Raw genomic sequence first — 16,921 nt, 5'->3', positions numbered from 1 at the left:
CATTTCACCAAAGGAATTTATAGGGAGAAATAAATATTAAGTAAATGGAACCAGAGTCTTCATAAATAGAAAATTAAATGTGTAGTAGGAAGGCAAAAGAGCTAGCATATTTGAAATTCACAATAGCCTTACAGTCAATAGTCTATTACTTTCTGACTTCATAGATCTATTAAGAAAAGGAGGGTGCTCTACAATAAATTCTAGAAAACTATGTCATCATTGATATAAGTTATATATGTCATGTTGAAAATCTCTGGGATGCTTGTAAGAACATCTACCAAAATTGGAACTTCATGGACAATCAATAAAAGAAAATATTAAAGGAATGACTGATATCATGCCATGGGAGGAATAAATTGCAAAATATATAGAAAAAATGTAGGATATGGAAGAGATTAATCATGTGTTTCAGAAAGGTAAATACTAGAATTTTGAAATTCACATCATTGCCTTAGGGACCATACAGCTGACTTAGCTCTGAGTTCAGTGATCCATGACGGACAAGAGACTGCTCTGCTGAGGAGTCTTCCCAGGGCCCCCTTCGCATCCTTGTTCCTCACACTGTATATGAAGGGGTTCAGCATGGGGGTGACCACGGTGTACATCACTGAGGCAATAGTGCTTCTCTGGGACGAGTGAGTTACATCAGAACTGAAGTAAGCACCAAATGCTGTTCCGTAGAATAAGGAGACAACACAAATGTGAGAACCACAAATGGAAAATGCTTTATTCTTGCTTGCAATTGAGGACATTCTCACTAAAGTACAGACAATCTGAAAGTAAGAAACCAGGATACCAGTGACAGGAAAAATAACCACCAGGGCAGCCACCACATACAGAAAGATGTTACTGATGAAAATATCAGAGTGGGCCACCTTGAGAACCTGTGCAAGTTCGCAGAATAAATGGGGGATTTCAGTATCTATAGGGAAAGTCAATTTTTTCATTAATAAAACATGAATGAGGGAAACTAACAACATAATGATCCAAGAAAGAAGAACCAGGAGACCACAGAACCAAGGATTCATGATTACAGTGTAATTCAGGGGGTGACAAATGGCCACAAAACAATCATAGGCATGACTGCCAGTGTGAGATTATCCATTCCAGCAAATGTATTTTAAAAATATACCTGTGTAATGCAATCTGTGTAGGATATGTCCTTTTTTTGGGCCTGGATGTACACAAGAATCTGTGGAACTGTGGATGAGATGAAGCAGATGTCAATGGAGGACAGATTGCAGAGGAAAAAGTACATGGAGTTGTGGAAACGGGAATCTGAGATGGTGGCCGGTATGATGAGGAGATTTCCAAGCATGGTGACCAGATACATGGAAAGGAAGAGCTCAAAGAGAATGGGCTGCAATTCAGGATCATATGTGAAGCCCAGGAGTAAGAATTGTGATGATGCTGTATAGTTCCTGGTTTCCATGAAGCTGGATATCTCTTGGGAAGGAAGAAAAACAACATTCAGTGAAAATTAAACTGGAAGTTCAGTTAGTTATAACTTTATAATATTGTCCTAAGATAACTATCTGCCACCCTCTTTTACATTTTGCCAATGATTATGATGTATTTAACGAGTCTACACCTTTCTATTTCATTTATTCCTTTTTGTGTTGTTGTGGGTGAGGGTACATTGTGGTATTTACAAAACTTCTTACAATACATCTAATATATCATACTTGAAATCACCACCTCCACCATTCTCCTTTCTATTTTTAAATGTACATTCAATCAGACTGTTTATTATTGTTGTACTGGGAGTACATTTGCAATATTGATCAAACTTTTTAATGGTACCATAAAATTTTCTCTTTGATCAGTGGCAAATTATTTTTAATTTTCCTTTTTAAATCTATGGGACATGAAATAAGTTTTATATGAACCATCCAAAATAATTGGAGCCATTTCATTTTATTTTCTTGGTAATGTCTGTTCTTCTGCATGTTATAACTCTAAGCACTGACTTTTAATTTAAAAAATATTAGTCTGTGATTTCCTCTTCATAGTGATATCATATTTCTCATGGGTTTTTTTTTGTTCTTGTTCTGTTGATGTAGTGATAAGTTTATCTTATTTTGGAGGTTTACAATGCCTTTTTATTCAGTAGAAATCTCAGTACAGGAAAATTCTCATAGAATTATTAATGATGTTTAAAATCTCCTTCACAATATTGTCAATATATAAGTCTTCCAGTGAAGTATAAAAACACTGATCTAAAAATTGAGCACTGAGTTTTCTTCTACAAGCACATGATAGTTGTGACCTTCAGAAAGTTATTTGTCTCTTCACCACAAATAATATTTACATGTATTCACTCCATGATGGGCAGGATTGAAGAGCAAAATCAAATAAGATGTTGCAAGTTTTCTACTGTGGTTTTTATGACATACAATGAGAATTTCGCCAATATGATCTCCTGTTATTAATATCTCAGGAAACTTAATCAGTATGTTTATTTTTAAGCAACTTATCTCTCAAACTTGGTTAGCCATAATGAATTTTAAACTCTTCAATATAATTACAATAGGTCTGTTACCTATTTAGCTGCTATTCAACAAGTCTTTTAATGAGCATATCTAAGGCTGCTTTTAAATATTTCCTGCTAGGTAAAATTTATTCAGATGAGGAAAAAACATGCATAATACATGGATAAGAAGAGAAGAAGTGCACCATCATTAAAATACATACAGGCAGTCATGATTGTGTGTGCTCATGTTTCCGTGTTCTTGAATAAGGATGTGTTGTATTAAAACAATGTGTTGTATTAAAATGAGTACAGTTTTAAATACAAAATTGATGCTTTTAATTAGAGTATTTAAAATACTACAATTGTTAATCTAGAAGTTGTAAAATGCTAATTTAAGATTGAAAAATGAATTTTCACATTCAATAACAGAAAACTTCAGCATTATGAATGCATAAAGAATAAACATTGATTCAAAAGAGAAAAAAAATCATTGATGACCTTTGTGGGGGAATCAGTGAATTGATTGAAACAGGAATGCCTAAGTAGAAAAAGGAATAGTGGAATATAGTTATTAAACATAAATAAGAAATTACAAAATATTCTACATTCAGAGAACAGGATGTGTGATTCTTCAGAGAGAGAGTTGTAAAGGAGAAGATTTGAAAGACTAGCATGACCTAAAGCAGAGAATGAGGGTCAGGAAGGAGAGAGTATGTAACTGCCATATTAGAACTACATATGGTCTTGCATGCTGTTGTTCTCACATTAATGAATTCATGCTAATTTGTGGATCAGATGTTTTGACAGTTTTGTCTGGTTATTTGCTTTGTCATAGAATTACATGTTGTACCTGTCAGATTGTACATGCTGACCAAACACAAATATTGGTTATATAATAGATTCTGAGGCCTAACAAAACAGAGGAAACTCACTAAATTATCATATGCCTAAATGAAGGACAGATTTGAAAAAGATAAACAAAATAGAGTCGTGTTCATCTTAAAATCATTATATGGCATCAACAAGTAATACCATTATGTAAATAGAAACTGGTTTAAAACAAATATGCTTGTTAAAATAATTCATCAAAAACTGGGTTGCTGAAGCAAAATCATAGCTGTAAATATGAGTTATAAAATGCATCTGACAAAAATTTAACAGACATCACTCTGGGTAGAAACCAAAGGTGAGAACTCACTCAATGAAAAATTAAAGAGAAATGACTAACAAAAGAATGTGTATTTGTTTCCAAATTACATCCAATAGGAGATGTTACATTAAATCATAATTGTCTTTATCTAAAGTTAACAAACTGCAGCTTGAATTATTTAATATTTTCCTGAATGTTTAAAATGGTTAGGCTGAGAATGTATTCTACTGTAGAGTGTTTACCTACTGTGTGAAAGGGCTGGATTCAGTGCCAACACTGCATCAATAAATGAATGAATGAATATTTAAATAAATGAACAATAAATTAAAAGACTTGGTAATATGAGAAAATTAATTCAGACCGTGTAAGATACATCAAAAATAAATGAACTAGTTGTAGTTATATGTGAACCTTAAGGATAAATTGTAACTACAACAAAACAGAACTAATTAGAGATTAGAGTGAGTCAAATATGTCAGAAAATCATTAAGGGATATAAATATAAAGTATCCAATCCAATTTGGAACACAATAGATACTGCCTCATATATTAGTGATCATGCAAGAAAGAAATAATTTGTTAAACAGGTGCCAGGGGCTCACATCTGTAACCCTAGCTACTCAGGAAGCAGACATCAGGAGGATCACAGTTTGAAACCAGCACTAGCCAAATAGTTTGTGAGACACAATATTGAAAAAAGTCATCAGAAGTCATGGGCTGGCAGAATGTCTCAAGTGGTAAGAGCCCATGCCTCACAAATACAAGGCCCTAGGTTCAAACCTCAGTGCCACCAAAAAAGGGAAATACTGGGATACAGGATCACCAAGAGGAGTCCACAATTTACTGAAAATAGTAGACAGGAATTGGAGAATCACTAGTTAGTAATTCTTACTAGAAAGTATGAGGATGCAAAGAGTGAGAGAAGAAAACAGGAATACCTAAAAAATCTGATCTCATTGGAAAACAAAGTGTTTCAAAATACAGAGAGTTCAGCTTTATAAACAAAAAAAATGTAAAAATTCCTATTCACATTATTTTTATTTAAGTCCAGTATCCAGCTTCTGTCTCTTTTGTCTTCTTCCTCCTTCAGCATTCACAGGAAAAAACTGATTCTATCTATGATAGTCATTGAAGTTTTCTCTTCTCCAGCATCTGCCCTCAGGAAGTCCACTTGTGTTTCCACAAAGGTTGAGCTCACTAAAGTACGATGGAAAGAAACTAGGAACACTATAAAATCCTCTACTGTTGCTAGGTTTGAATTCTCAGAAAACATAATTAAATACATCATTTTGTTTTTTCAAAACAATTCATCACCCTTGGGTAAAAAAGAAGGTAGCAGAGTGGAAAATTTTCAATTAGTTTTATGTGTATGTAGTCAGTGGCAGGAAGAGACATACTTATTTCCTCTAAGGGCAAACTGTTTTTAGTTGGCTTAAAATGTTAACATCTGCAGGAATCACAAGAACCATTACTATGCTATGGCCCTGATTAACCATCTTTGGAGATTTTAGAAGTAATGTTGGGTCATGTATTTAGGGAAGAATATGGCCCCTACTCTTTCGATTTTCTTCAGCATTCGTATTTTTCCAAGTTTATATATTTGTGCCTCTATTCACTTAAATCAACATATAAAGTTTTACCTATGAGTTGTGAAAAATGCTATCTAGATGTTTTTATATTATGCAATATTTAAATATTAAAATATTTTATAAATCACATCATTTGCTACCATTTTTGGTGATTTTTATTCACACCACTTCAATATTTTTCAGGCATATAATATTCACTAACTGTAATAGATATTACAAATTTATTCCTCCTGTCTGAACTGAATTATGTATTCTTTGTCCAACATTAACCCAACATCTTCATCCACCTGTAATTTCTTTTTTAATGACTGTTGGGTTTTGCATTTCTATGTAGTCAGATTTTTTATAAACTCTCATGAGTGAGATCATGTGATAGTTATTTATATGCACCTATTTTATTTTAATTAACATAATCTTTGCCAAAGCCAATCAGACTTTAAACCATATTTCCTTCTGTTTTTGCCCATAGGGTACTTCAGGTTTTCTCACATTTTATTTATCAACTCACCAGCTGATAAAGGCTTTAATGGATTCCATATCTTGTCTGTTGTGAATAGTGCTACAAAATAAGTGAGAGTAAATATCTTTTGAATATAATGTTCACTTGGATATTGAGTACATATTATGATTATGGATTCATATGGTAATTCTTCAATTTTTCAGGGAAGTTTTAGCTATTTCTAAGCAAGTTTTACCAACTTATATTCCCCAACAATGTGAAAGTATTTTATTGTGAAAAAATATCTTTTGTTTGTTGATAATAGCTGTTCTAATATATGCCATTTGATATCTCATAGTGGTTTTGGTTTCCATTTGTCTAATTCCTAATGATAGTAAGAAAAATTTCATATTCCTCTTGGCCATTTGTATGTCTTCTGCTTTTAAGAAGTATCATTTTAGGGTTTTGTCCAGTTTTTAGTTGATCATGTTTTCTTACCATTAATTTTTTGTTTTATATATTTTGGATATGAATTCCATATCTGATTTATACTTTAGAAACTATACCTGCAATTGTGTAGGTATTCTAGTCAGTGTGCTGGTTATTTTCTTCTCTATTTTGCATAACATTATAGTTTGATGTAATCATATCTACTTTTTGTGGCCAATCATGTAGAATTCATATCCAAAACTCATTTCCCAGATTAATGGTATAGAATTTCCCCTCTATGTTTTATACATTCAGCTAGTCCTTATAAAACATTAGTCTATTTTTGCATTGCTATTTCTTCTAAGCTATTCAACTGTTGTCTAATTTTCTTTATTTATATGTGGATATCCCATTTTACATTATAGGTTTTTAAAGAAAGTGCAATTTTGAATTATACATGAATAGCAAGTTTGTCAAAAATCAGTCAGCTATGTCTGCATGGACTTTATTTTGGGGATTCATTTCTATTGATTTATTGTATCTCTTTAATGCCAGTAGTCACTTGAATAATTTTAGCTATGTAGCATACTTTTACATCAGGGAATTATTGAATATTTTCATCATAAGGCATTCTTACTGGTTTCAAGGAATTTTTCATTTCTTCTAGGTTTTCTGATTTCTGGTAATAAATGTTCTTAGTATTTTCTATAAAACCTTTGCATGTATTAAGCATCAAATATGATTTATCCTTCTTCAGTTCTAGTTTTAAGTGATTATCCTCAGTTATTTATTGGTCTCGTTAATTGGTCATCAGTTTTACTCATCTGTTTAAAAACTCTTCCTGTATTTCATTGATATTATATATTTCTAGAGTCTATCTCATGTATTTCTGCTCTGATATTTATTGTTTACTTCATTCTGTTAGTTATTGTTTCATATCCACCCATTTTATTTCTCCAGATTTTTAAGAGTTTATTAGGTTGTTTATTTCATTTCTTTTCTGATGCAGTTATTTATTGCTATAAAAACCCTCTGGGACATTAATTTGCTGGATCCCCTGGTTTTACACATGTATTATTTTCATTTTATTCTTAATAAATTTTCTACTATGCTGTTAAATTTCTTCATTGTTTTATTCGTTGTTCTGGACCTTTTTAATTAAATTAAACTATTTGAGAATTTTCAAACTTTACTACTGATATTTTCTAGTGTTATGTCATGGTGTTCAGAAAAGTTATTTAATTTTTCAATTTTTTAAAATTTGTTAAGACTAATTTTGTTGCCTAAACTATGGTATATTCTACAGAATTTTGCATATGCTACTGAGAAATCATGTATTTTGTAGCCCTTGAAGAGAACCTTCTCTATTACTCTGTCTAGTGTGTTTGGCCCAAAGTGTAGTTTAAAACCAATATTTCCTGACTGACATTTTTCTAGATTATATGTTCATCATGACATCTTCTGTTTTCTCAATTGGGGAACAACAATTCCATACATGTGTTGATAGTTCAAGTGCTTGAGCACCTGCCTAACATGTACCTGGCCATGATTTCAAACTCCACACCATGAGAAAAACAAAAAGGAAAAAAGAAAAGTAAGAGTGGTGTGTTGAAAAACTTACTATCATTGTGTTCAACTTTATCTCTCATTCCTGTTGTTTCAGATATCCAAGTCTTCAATTAATTTCTGATAAATATATAAAATCATTTTAGCCTTTTTATTGAACTCATATCTTTTCATTATGCAATGTCCTCGTGACTCTTTATAGTGCTTAATGTAAAGTATTTTATTTTTCCCATTTGGTTAGGATATATTTGTTTTACAGGGATAATTCATTGTGACAATTCTGAATAGACTTATGTTGTACATTGGTTAGGTCAATCTTCACAATTCACATCCCCTCCAATCTCCTCCCTTCTCCACTTAAAGCAACTGCAAGATGTTTCATCACTCTATTTCATGTATGGATATGAAAACCATCAACCATATTACTTCACCTTCATCTCCTCCATTCACCCTCCCCATTCCTACATGAACCACCACACACTATACTTGTTTTACAGTCCTGTCTTTCATTGTTAATTCCAAAGTCAATGTTTAAAGAGGTTATCCTTTTACATTAATGTAAAGTTCATTATAACTGATGTGTTTTCCAGGCTTTGCATTGCAGTGACAACATACCTGACATAAATTACTTCAAAGGAGGACTGTTACAGTTTCAGAGGTTTTCCACAGTCCATGGCTTGGTTCACTCTGGGCATGTAAGGAGGAAAAATATTATAGAAACTGGAACATGTGAAACTGGTTATTCCCTTCATGGTAATCAGGAAGGAGAAAGACAGAGAGAAAGACAAAGAGACAGAGACAGAGATAGGAAAAGAGAGAGAGAAATGCAACAAGAAGCATACCTCAAGTACATGCCCCTAGTGACAAACTTATATCAGGAAAGGTTTACCTTCCAAAATATCTAGCAGCTACCAAAATATTGTCAACTCAGGAACAACTATTCCATACATGAGTCTTTTGTAGGAACATTTAATTTCCAAACCATAGCATTCTACCCTCAAGGTCCAAAAGGTTCATGTTCATCTCACAAGAGACCTCATTATCTTAAGATTTCCAAAATCATTAAAAAGTTCTTTCTCAAAGACTCCTGTGATACTCAAAGCAAGGACTGAGCTGTGAGCCCCATGTGAAATCAAGCACATGTTACATATTTCCAAGATACACTGCCACAGAGACATCTTTCTTATTGTAAAAGGAAGCCTAGAACACCAAAGAAAAAGAAACAAGACCAAAGATAGACTGACAGAGAAACCATTAAATCCTGTGGCTAAATGATTGGATTCTGAGTCACATGGTTGCATGAGCTCCAATAGTCTTGGGCAGTCCGAACCAAATGTCCATACTGGATACAATACACATTACCACTCTCTTGGGCTGGATACACACCTATGGCTTTCCATGAAATCATTCCGTGTCATTGGAATCCCCAGTAGTCTGAGATCTCCATTTTAGTTTAGACTCCCCTTTACAGCTTCATGAATTTCTCCTCAGAGAGTGCCTTCATGTATTTCAAATGTCATATATCACTTAGATTTCCATAATTTCCTTTGAAATGTGAGTGGAAGCCTCCATGATCTCACTGCTCTTGCATTCCACCTGTTTGCAAAACTAGTATTACGTAGGTAAAGACAAGGACAGCTGACCATTGGTTAATAGTGAGGGCCCACTGGAATATAACTCCTTTGGATTATGAATGCTTGGGGAGCTGAGCATTTTGAAATAAATCCTGGGTGAATAATTTTCCTAGGTAGCCCCATGTAAGCAGGTAGCTCAGGAGATGTACTGTTCTCAAGGAAAAGTCATTCAAATGAGTTTACTCTTTCATTATCTTCAGCCTGTGATGTGTGTGGTGTGGTCAATTCCTAAGATGTTCCACATTTATCTTTCTAATTGACTGTATAAAGTAGTTCACTCATTTTTAATTGTGCTAATCTCTTCAAAACCAATATGTTCTTTAGCCCAAAGTTTACAATGATTTTTCTGCACAAAATGAAAATATTCAAGTCTTCCCGTTTTGTTTCAAATCTTCTGATTCTCATAGTAAATATTACCAAATGCAGCCAGCAATAATTGTGCAATATCTGAATGATGTTATTGCTTTGAAATTTCCTCCAGCACATTAATTCATTCTCCATGATTAAAAGATAAGCCCCACACAGCCCCAAGATAAAGACAAAATGTAGACAAGTTGTTTTACAGAATTCATCAGGATTGTACTCTACTCAAACTGATGTTGGAATTCTCCTTCCAGTCTGAAATATTATGACCACATTCTTTTTGATCTGTATTCCACTAAGTGTTATGGGTTTCTCAGCTCACATCAGAATAACCCATTAAGCTCTAAATACAGAATTCTGAAACTCCTGTTGTCTTTGCATCACCAAAATATCCCACATTCATCCCACAGACAAGTTCCAAAGCCTTCTGAGTTGCATAATCATGTAAGCTAAAACAACAACTCAACTCCTGTGATAGAAGTTATAACATCAGTTATTTTTCAAGTCTCTGTGACAAAAATACCTAACAGAATAAAAGTGGAGGAAGTATGTATTTTGCTCTAGTTTTACAAGTTTCATTCCATAATCCTTGACTCTTGATTTTCACAATGATGTCTAAAATGCATAATGGTCTCTTAAGTGAGTGGCATTTTGAAATTTGATATCCACATGCAGAACAAGAGAATTACAACCTCATTTTACACTATCTGAGCACATACAAACTTCCTAAAATGGAGTGAAGGAGCACAATCGCTTATATTTGCAATACCCCTATTTATTAACCTAGGAATATTTGAACAATCATAGAGAAGAAAAATTTTCCAAAAGGAATTACTGAGGGAAATTTTGGGAGAAATACATACAAAAACATATAAAAACTATGTCAAATGAATACAAATGATTCGGGATATTGAAATTCATATTTGGCTTATGACCATCATGTCCCCTTTATTCTCAGCTTTGTTATCCATGAAAAAGAAAAGGCTGTTTGCTGAGGAGTCTTACCAGGGCCCCCTTGACATCCTTGTTCCTTAGACTGTAGATGAATGGGTTCAGCATGGGAGTGACCACAGAGTACATCACTGAGGCAATCATGTTGTCTTGGGATGAATGGGTCACAGCAGAACTGAGATAAACCCAAAGTGCTGTTCCATAGAACAAGAAGACCACACTGAGGTGAGCCCCACAGGTGGAAAATGCTTTATACTTGCTTGAAATGGAGGACATCCTCATTAAGGAGAAGACAATCTGAAAGTAAGAATAGTGGATTCCACTGATGGGAAACACACCTAACAGGGCAGTCATCATATATAGAGAGATGCTATTGATGCTGGTATTAGAACTGGACACTTTGAGAACCTGAGCCTGTTCACAGTAGAAATGGGGAATTTCGGTGCTTATGGAGAAGTTCAATTGATTCATTAGCAGAATGTGTGTGAGGGAGACACAGAACATGATGATCCAAGACAACAGAAGTAGGACAACACAGAAACAGGGGTTCATGATGACTGTGTAGTTCAGGGGGTAGCAGATGGCCACAAAGCAGTCATAGGCCAATTCAGTTAATAGAAAATTATCCATTCCTGTAAATGTATTTAAAAAGTATACCTAAGTGAGGCACTGTCTGTAGGAAATCTCTTTGTTTTGAGTCTGGATGTTCACCAGGATCTTTGGGACTGTTGTTGAGATGAAACAGATGTCCACAAAGGACAGGTTGGAAAGGAAGAAGTACAGGGGGATGTGGAGGTGGGAATCAAAGATGGTGGCAAGGATAATGAGCAGATTTCCAAACACAGTGATCAGATATGTTGATAGGAACAGTACAAATAACAGTGGCTGAAATTTAGGATTATCTGAGAGTCCTAGAAGGGTGAAAGCTGACACAAGTGTGTGGTTTTCAATTTCCAGGTACATGGTATATCTTTTGTGGGAAAAAGACAAATAAAAAATTTTAAGAATAACTAGCTGACACTTCAGGTAATTATCAGTTTTCAATATCACCCTTCATCCTTTACTGAGTTTGCAAATGTCTTTGATTACTTATACATGTATCAACCCATTTCCAATTTGAAGTTTTATAATTATTCTGATTCCCTCAGTTACAAGAAATCTCTTGCTTTTACTATCTATGCATTCCACTATTTTCTTGTTTGATCTAACTCTCCCAGACACTAAAAGCTTTCATAAACTTTTTTGGTAATCCTAATACTATATTCATTCCACTAGCTTCGTAATTGTGATTTCCTACAAATTTTTATGTCAAACAACTTTTATGTTATGACTTAATATTTTACAGATTTGTGAAGTTTAATCCTAGGTCCCTAATATTTCTTTTTTCTGAAAGCATGATTATTACCATCACATTTTTGGAGGTCTAATAATACCAGGAACTTAACAGGAAATGAATAAGTACTATGATCATTATTTGTTTGTCAGATGCTCTACCACTTGCATCACTCCACCAGTCTCTGTAATTATTATTTGGGAAATATAACTTTCCTAAGTGACAGTATAGGAGTGAGGATTAGTAACTGAGCGCTTGAATGAGAAAAGGTATGCTTATTATTTAAACACAAAGTTTGTAAGTACTCAGAAAGGAAAAATTTGAACTCAAGTCTTTGTGCTAGCCAGACATGCGCAATACCACTTGAGCCATGCCACCAGTCCTTTATACTTCAGGTATTTTTAAACAGAGTCTTGTGTTTATGCCTGAGGTTGGCCTGAGCCGTGATCCTCCTATTCTCCTAGTTTTGCTTCCTGCATTGCTGTGATGAAAAACACATATCATAATGCCCACATTTTATTGATACACTTTGGTAATAAAAGATTTTTGTCTGGGCTGGCCTCACATTGCTATCCTCCCTCTCTCTGCTTTCTGGGTAGCTAGGATTGCAGATGTGCCCCACTGTGAGGCAGGACAGGCATCTGTTAAATATAAGAAGGAAACTTTAATGCTGAGAGTATAAAACATTTTGCTATTGATGATGAACAGTTTGTTTCTGGGTGGGATTTGAGAGGCCAAGGTGAGGTGCAGCGGACAGTGCAGGGCAGGAGGGAAAGGGTAGAATTCTCACGATAGAGCATCATGTAATCTTCCACCTCACATAAATTTGTGCACCTGTGGATCTGAGGCTCTGACAGTTTGTTTCATCAATTTTCTTTTCAGGATTTCATGGTATCTTTCATAGTGCATGTTCTGAACAAATAAAATACTAGATATATAATAACTATTGAGACAAAATATCTATTGTAAAACAAAAAGGAATTCACACAATTCATCATATGCCTGAATATAGGCATAAAATTCAGTAGCAAAGATAAATAAAATGCATTCATATCTATCTGAAAAAAACAATGAAGTATTAACCAGTAATCCAATTATGGGGCAGAAACTCAGTTTAATCTAAATATATTAACATAAATTATCATAACACTAGGTCAACAAAATGAAACCATTATCAGGCATACAATATACAAAATGCATTTGAAAAATTTGCTAGCTATTATTGCAGGTTGGTACCAGGCTTGAAACTACAAATAAGAACAATATCCTAATCCAACAAAGCATGATTGTTTTCAAACCACATTCAACAGAAGATATTACATTAAAAGATTACAACGAATGTGCTAAATACATTAACATGCCAAGGCAAAACCATTCAAATTCAATCATTAAATATTTTCCAAAATATTTGAAGCATTTCATAACATGAGAAAAGAAAATCATATTTAATATTAAACACAAAAAAATTACAATTAATAGTAGCTATATTGTGGAGTTCCAGTTCAAATAACAACAATGTAAGAGTTAGAGGTGCCCTCAGTAGGCCAAATAAGCCAGTAAAATAGGGACAGACTATAACACAGAATAAAAAATTTGAAGAAAATATGCCATACCTTGGATTTAATATATCTTCTGTGAGTAGTTCACAAAAAATAATTGATGTAGGAAACCTGAAAGAGCTTGAAATTTATATGAAAGAGTGGAGAAGTCCAGAAAACATCACTTGAAAGGGGCTACAGATTACAGAAGGAAAATGAAGAAAGCAGGAAAAGACTGATTTCACTAAAGTCTCCTCAATGTGTAGATTAAGCAATTATGGGAATTTGTCATCAATCTAAAGCCCAGTATTGTCTTTCTTTCTTCCACTTATTACTCCTGAAGCTTCAGTGAGATGTAGCAATCCTTTCCAATGGTTTTCATTGAAGGTTTTTCTTCACCAGGGACTGTTCCTTAAAAGCTTACTTGGGCTTTCACAAAAGCTGAAACTAGAATTATAGGTGAGGGGCCAAAAGCAGTATGCTTTAAAATTTCTAATGTTTAAATGTTTGAATTTTCAAATCTCTTCATTAATAAAATTATTCTATTTTTATTCCACTCTCCAAGCATGAGGGAAGCAGAGTGGAAATTTTTCTGTCTATTTCTTTTCACTATATAAGCAGTAGTCAAGTGTCTACTCTTTTTCCCTTTGGTGTATTGCAAATATCATAAGGTGTCCTCTAAGGAAATGGTAATTGCTATGCTTCCTTTGTACAATCTTTGGAGATATTAGAAGTCATTTCAGTTCCACAATGTTACAGAGAGAAACAATTGCTTTCTTTGTATTTTCTCTAATATTTTTATTTTAAAAAGTCTTTATTTACTGCTTGATTTACTTATTTGTTTGTATGTTTATTTCTCAATTTAGAAAATACACCAAAGCATACATATTGTACACAACATGATGTCCACAAGTATTTAACATGGTGCAATGATTGAATCTAAAAATTAACACATTCATTACCCTTCAGTTTTGGTTCTGGTGGCAACAACACATAATGTCAACTCAATAGTTTTTAAGAACAAAATATCTGATCAATTTCCTTAGCTGTCATGCTGTGCTGTGTAGTAGATTGCTTGAGGTTATTCCTTCTGTCAAAAGAGAGTTATAGACCCATTGAACAAAATTTCTCGAACAGTACCTTCCCTGTGCTCTAGCTTCTGGAAGACCATTGTCTGTTCTCTTTTTCTATGAGATCAAATTTTAAGCATCCACACATGCATAGTATTTGTAGTATGTAACTTATTGTGCCAGGTTTATTGCAGTTAGCATAATAGCCTCCAAGTTCATCTATCTATATTTGTAAATGATACATATTCTATATATACACCCCATTTTCTTTATTTGCTTATATTTTTATGGACAGTTAGGTTGAATCTACATTTTACATATTGTGAATAATGTGCAAAACCTGGGTGATCAAATCTCTTTAAAGCAACATAGTAATTTTATTTATTTGGAAATATACACAACAGTGGGATAGATGTTAGTAACAGTAGTAAAATTTTAAAGTGTTTATTTTATTTTGTTTTGATATCTCTTTTATTGAGATATTCTTAGTATGAAGCTCAGGTGGCACTCAAACTGATCCTTCTGAATCCACCTAGGTGAACTTCACCACATCAGGCAACTTTCCACTTTCTTGCAGGATCTTATTACTGCCTTTTGTTGCTGTTTGTACTAATATACATTCCAAGCAGCAGTGGGAAAGCATAGGCTTTACTCCATATCCTGTTGAACAATTATCTATTCTATTTTGACAACCACCATTCTAACAGATGCCAGTGGCTATCTCTTAGAGTTTTGATTGGTGTTTCTACCATGACTGATGATATTGAGCTACTTCTCATACACTAGTTTCCCAGTTGTGTTGATTTATTTGCTTATTTATTTATTTTTAGGTGGTACTGTGGTTTGTACTCAAGGTCTTGATCTTCTTACATGAGCACTCTATATGACTTGAGTCACTCCTCCAGCCTGCTTTGCTTTAGCTTGCTTTTCAGATTTGGTCCCACTCTTTTTTCCCAAGCTGGCCTCAACCCATGATCCTCTTTATTATGCCTCCCACATAGCTGGGATTATAGGCATGGGTTACCATATTCAGTTGGTTGAAGCTTTGAAGATGAATGGATTCAATGGGAGGACATCTGAGCCAGACTCATAAAGAGAAAGGCTGCATGTTTTCTCTCATATTTGAGAGATAGATACAATGCAAATACAAGCAATATTAGGAAAAACAGGTTATGGTAAGGAGATAAACTGTTATCCCCTTGAAAGAGAGTAAAAGAAGGAAGTTAAGAAAGGAAATATGGTTAATACACTTTCTATTCAAGAATGAATATACAATTTTTAAATGTCTTGAAAATACCGTAAGAAGAGGAATAAGTTAGGAAGGAGAAAAATAGAAGAGATGATACATTTCAGGATACAGTACATATATACATTGAATTGTCACAATGGAACTCACTGTACAGTTATCTTAAAGAAACAAAAATGCATTTTTTCAATGGAGAACAGGAAGAGAAATCAGGTGCTGTCTAGGCATTATTATCATGCAGGGGGAAAGATATAAAGAAATGATGAAGTATGCTGAATGTAGTGGAAATATTTGAATTAATGTACGAAAATGGAAAAAAATGAAACGTGAACTATTCCAGCAATGAGGGTTGAGGGGAAGAAAAAAAGAGAATGATGGAGGGGTGAATGACATATCTTATGATATATTGTAATAACTTTTGTAAGTGTCACATTGTACCCCCAGTACAATAATATGATAGTACAGATAATAAATTAAGAAATATAAAAATGCTTTTTCTGTAGGTTTCAGTATGGTTTAATATTATTGTATGTAGTACAGTATTCTAATACCCATTGAATTTTGTCATTGATATGCTGCTTATTTAAAAGCATTCTTATTAATTCCAAATAAGTGATAACTTTCTAAATTTTTCAATTATTGACTTACAACAAGATAAAATTTTGGTTAGAAAAGATATTTGTATGATTTCAGACTTCTTAAATGTGATAACACTAGCTTTTTTGCCTTAAAATACAATGCATATTAGAGAATATTGAACATGATATTGAGAAAATATGCATTTTGAAATTTTTATATGGAAAGTTCTATATGTAGGTTTAGCCCATTTGTTCCAAAGTTTACTTAAGCCCTAATTTTTGTCTGTTAATATTTCTTTGAGGGCAACCCTCTATTGGGACCCTTTTTGCCCTGCAAGTGCACTCTTTCTTTTTGTCTCACTTGATTAATAAATTCCATATACTCACATTAGAAATATAATTTTTAATGTATATGAATGGTCTATAATACTGAGGGTGTTTATATGTTATTTTGATGTCTCCTCTCTAAATTAATGCCTTTAATATTATAATACCCTTGATTACCTTTGTATATTTTTTTACTTATGATTTCATTTGCCTGAATATATTGGTACAGCAGTCT

The 16,921-nt window shown here is 33.6% G+C and overlaps 2 pseudogenes; both read right to left on the bottom strand.

The window, feature by feature from the left end:
- Window positions 1-443: 443 nt before the first annotated feature.
- LOC109676456 (olfactory receptor 7D4-like) lies at window positions 444-1,432 on the bottom strand (annotated as a pseudogene).
- A 9,174-nt stretch (window positions 1,433-10,606) lies between these two features.
- LOC109676457 (olfactory receptor 7D4-like) lies at window positions 10,607-11,557 on the bottom strand (annotated as a pseudogene).
- Window positions 11,558-16,921: the final 5,364 nt, after the last annotated feature.

This window comes from Castor canadensis, chromosome 14, assembly GCF_047511655.1.
Source record: "Castor canadensis chromosome 14, mCasCan1.hap1v2, whole genome shotgun sequence".
NCBI classification, from domain to species: domain Eukaryota; kingdom Metazoa; phylum Chordata; class Mammalia; order Rodentia; family Castoridae; genus Castor; species Castor canadensis.
Note: the sequence above shows the minus strand (reverse complement) of the source record. Positions and strands in the feature narration are given on the sequence as shown.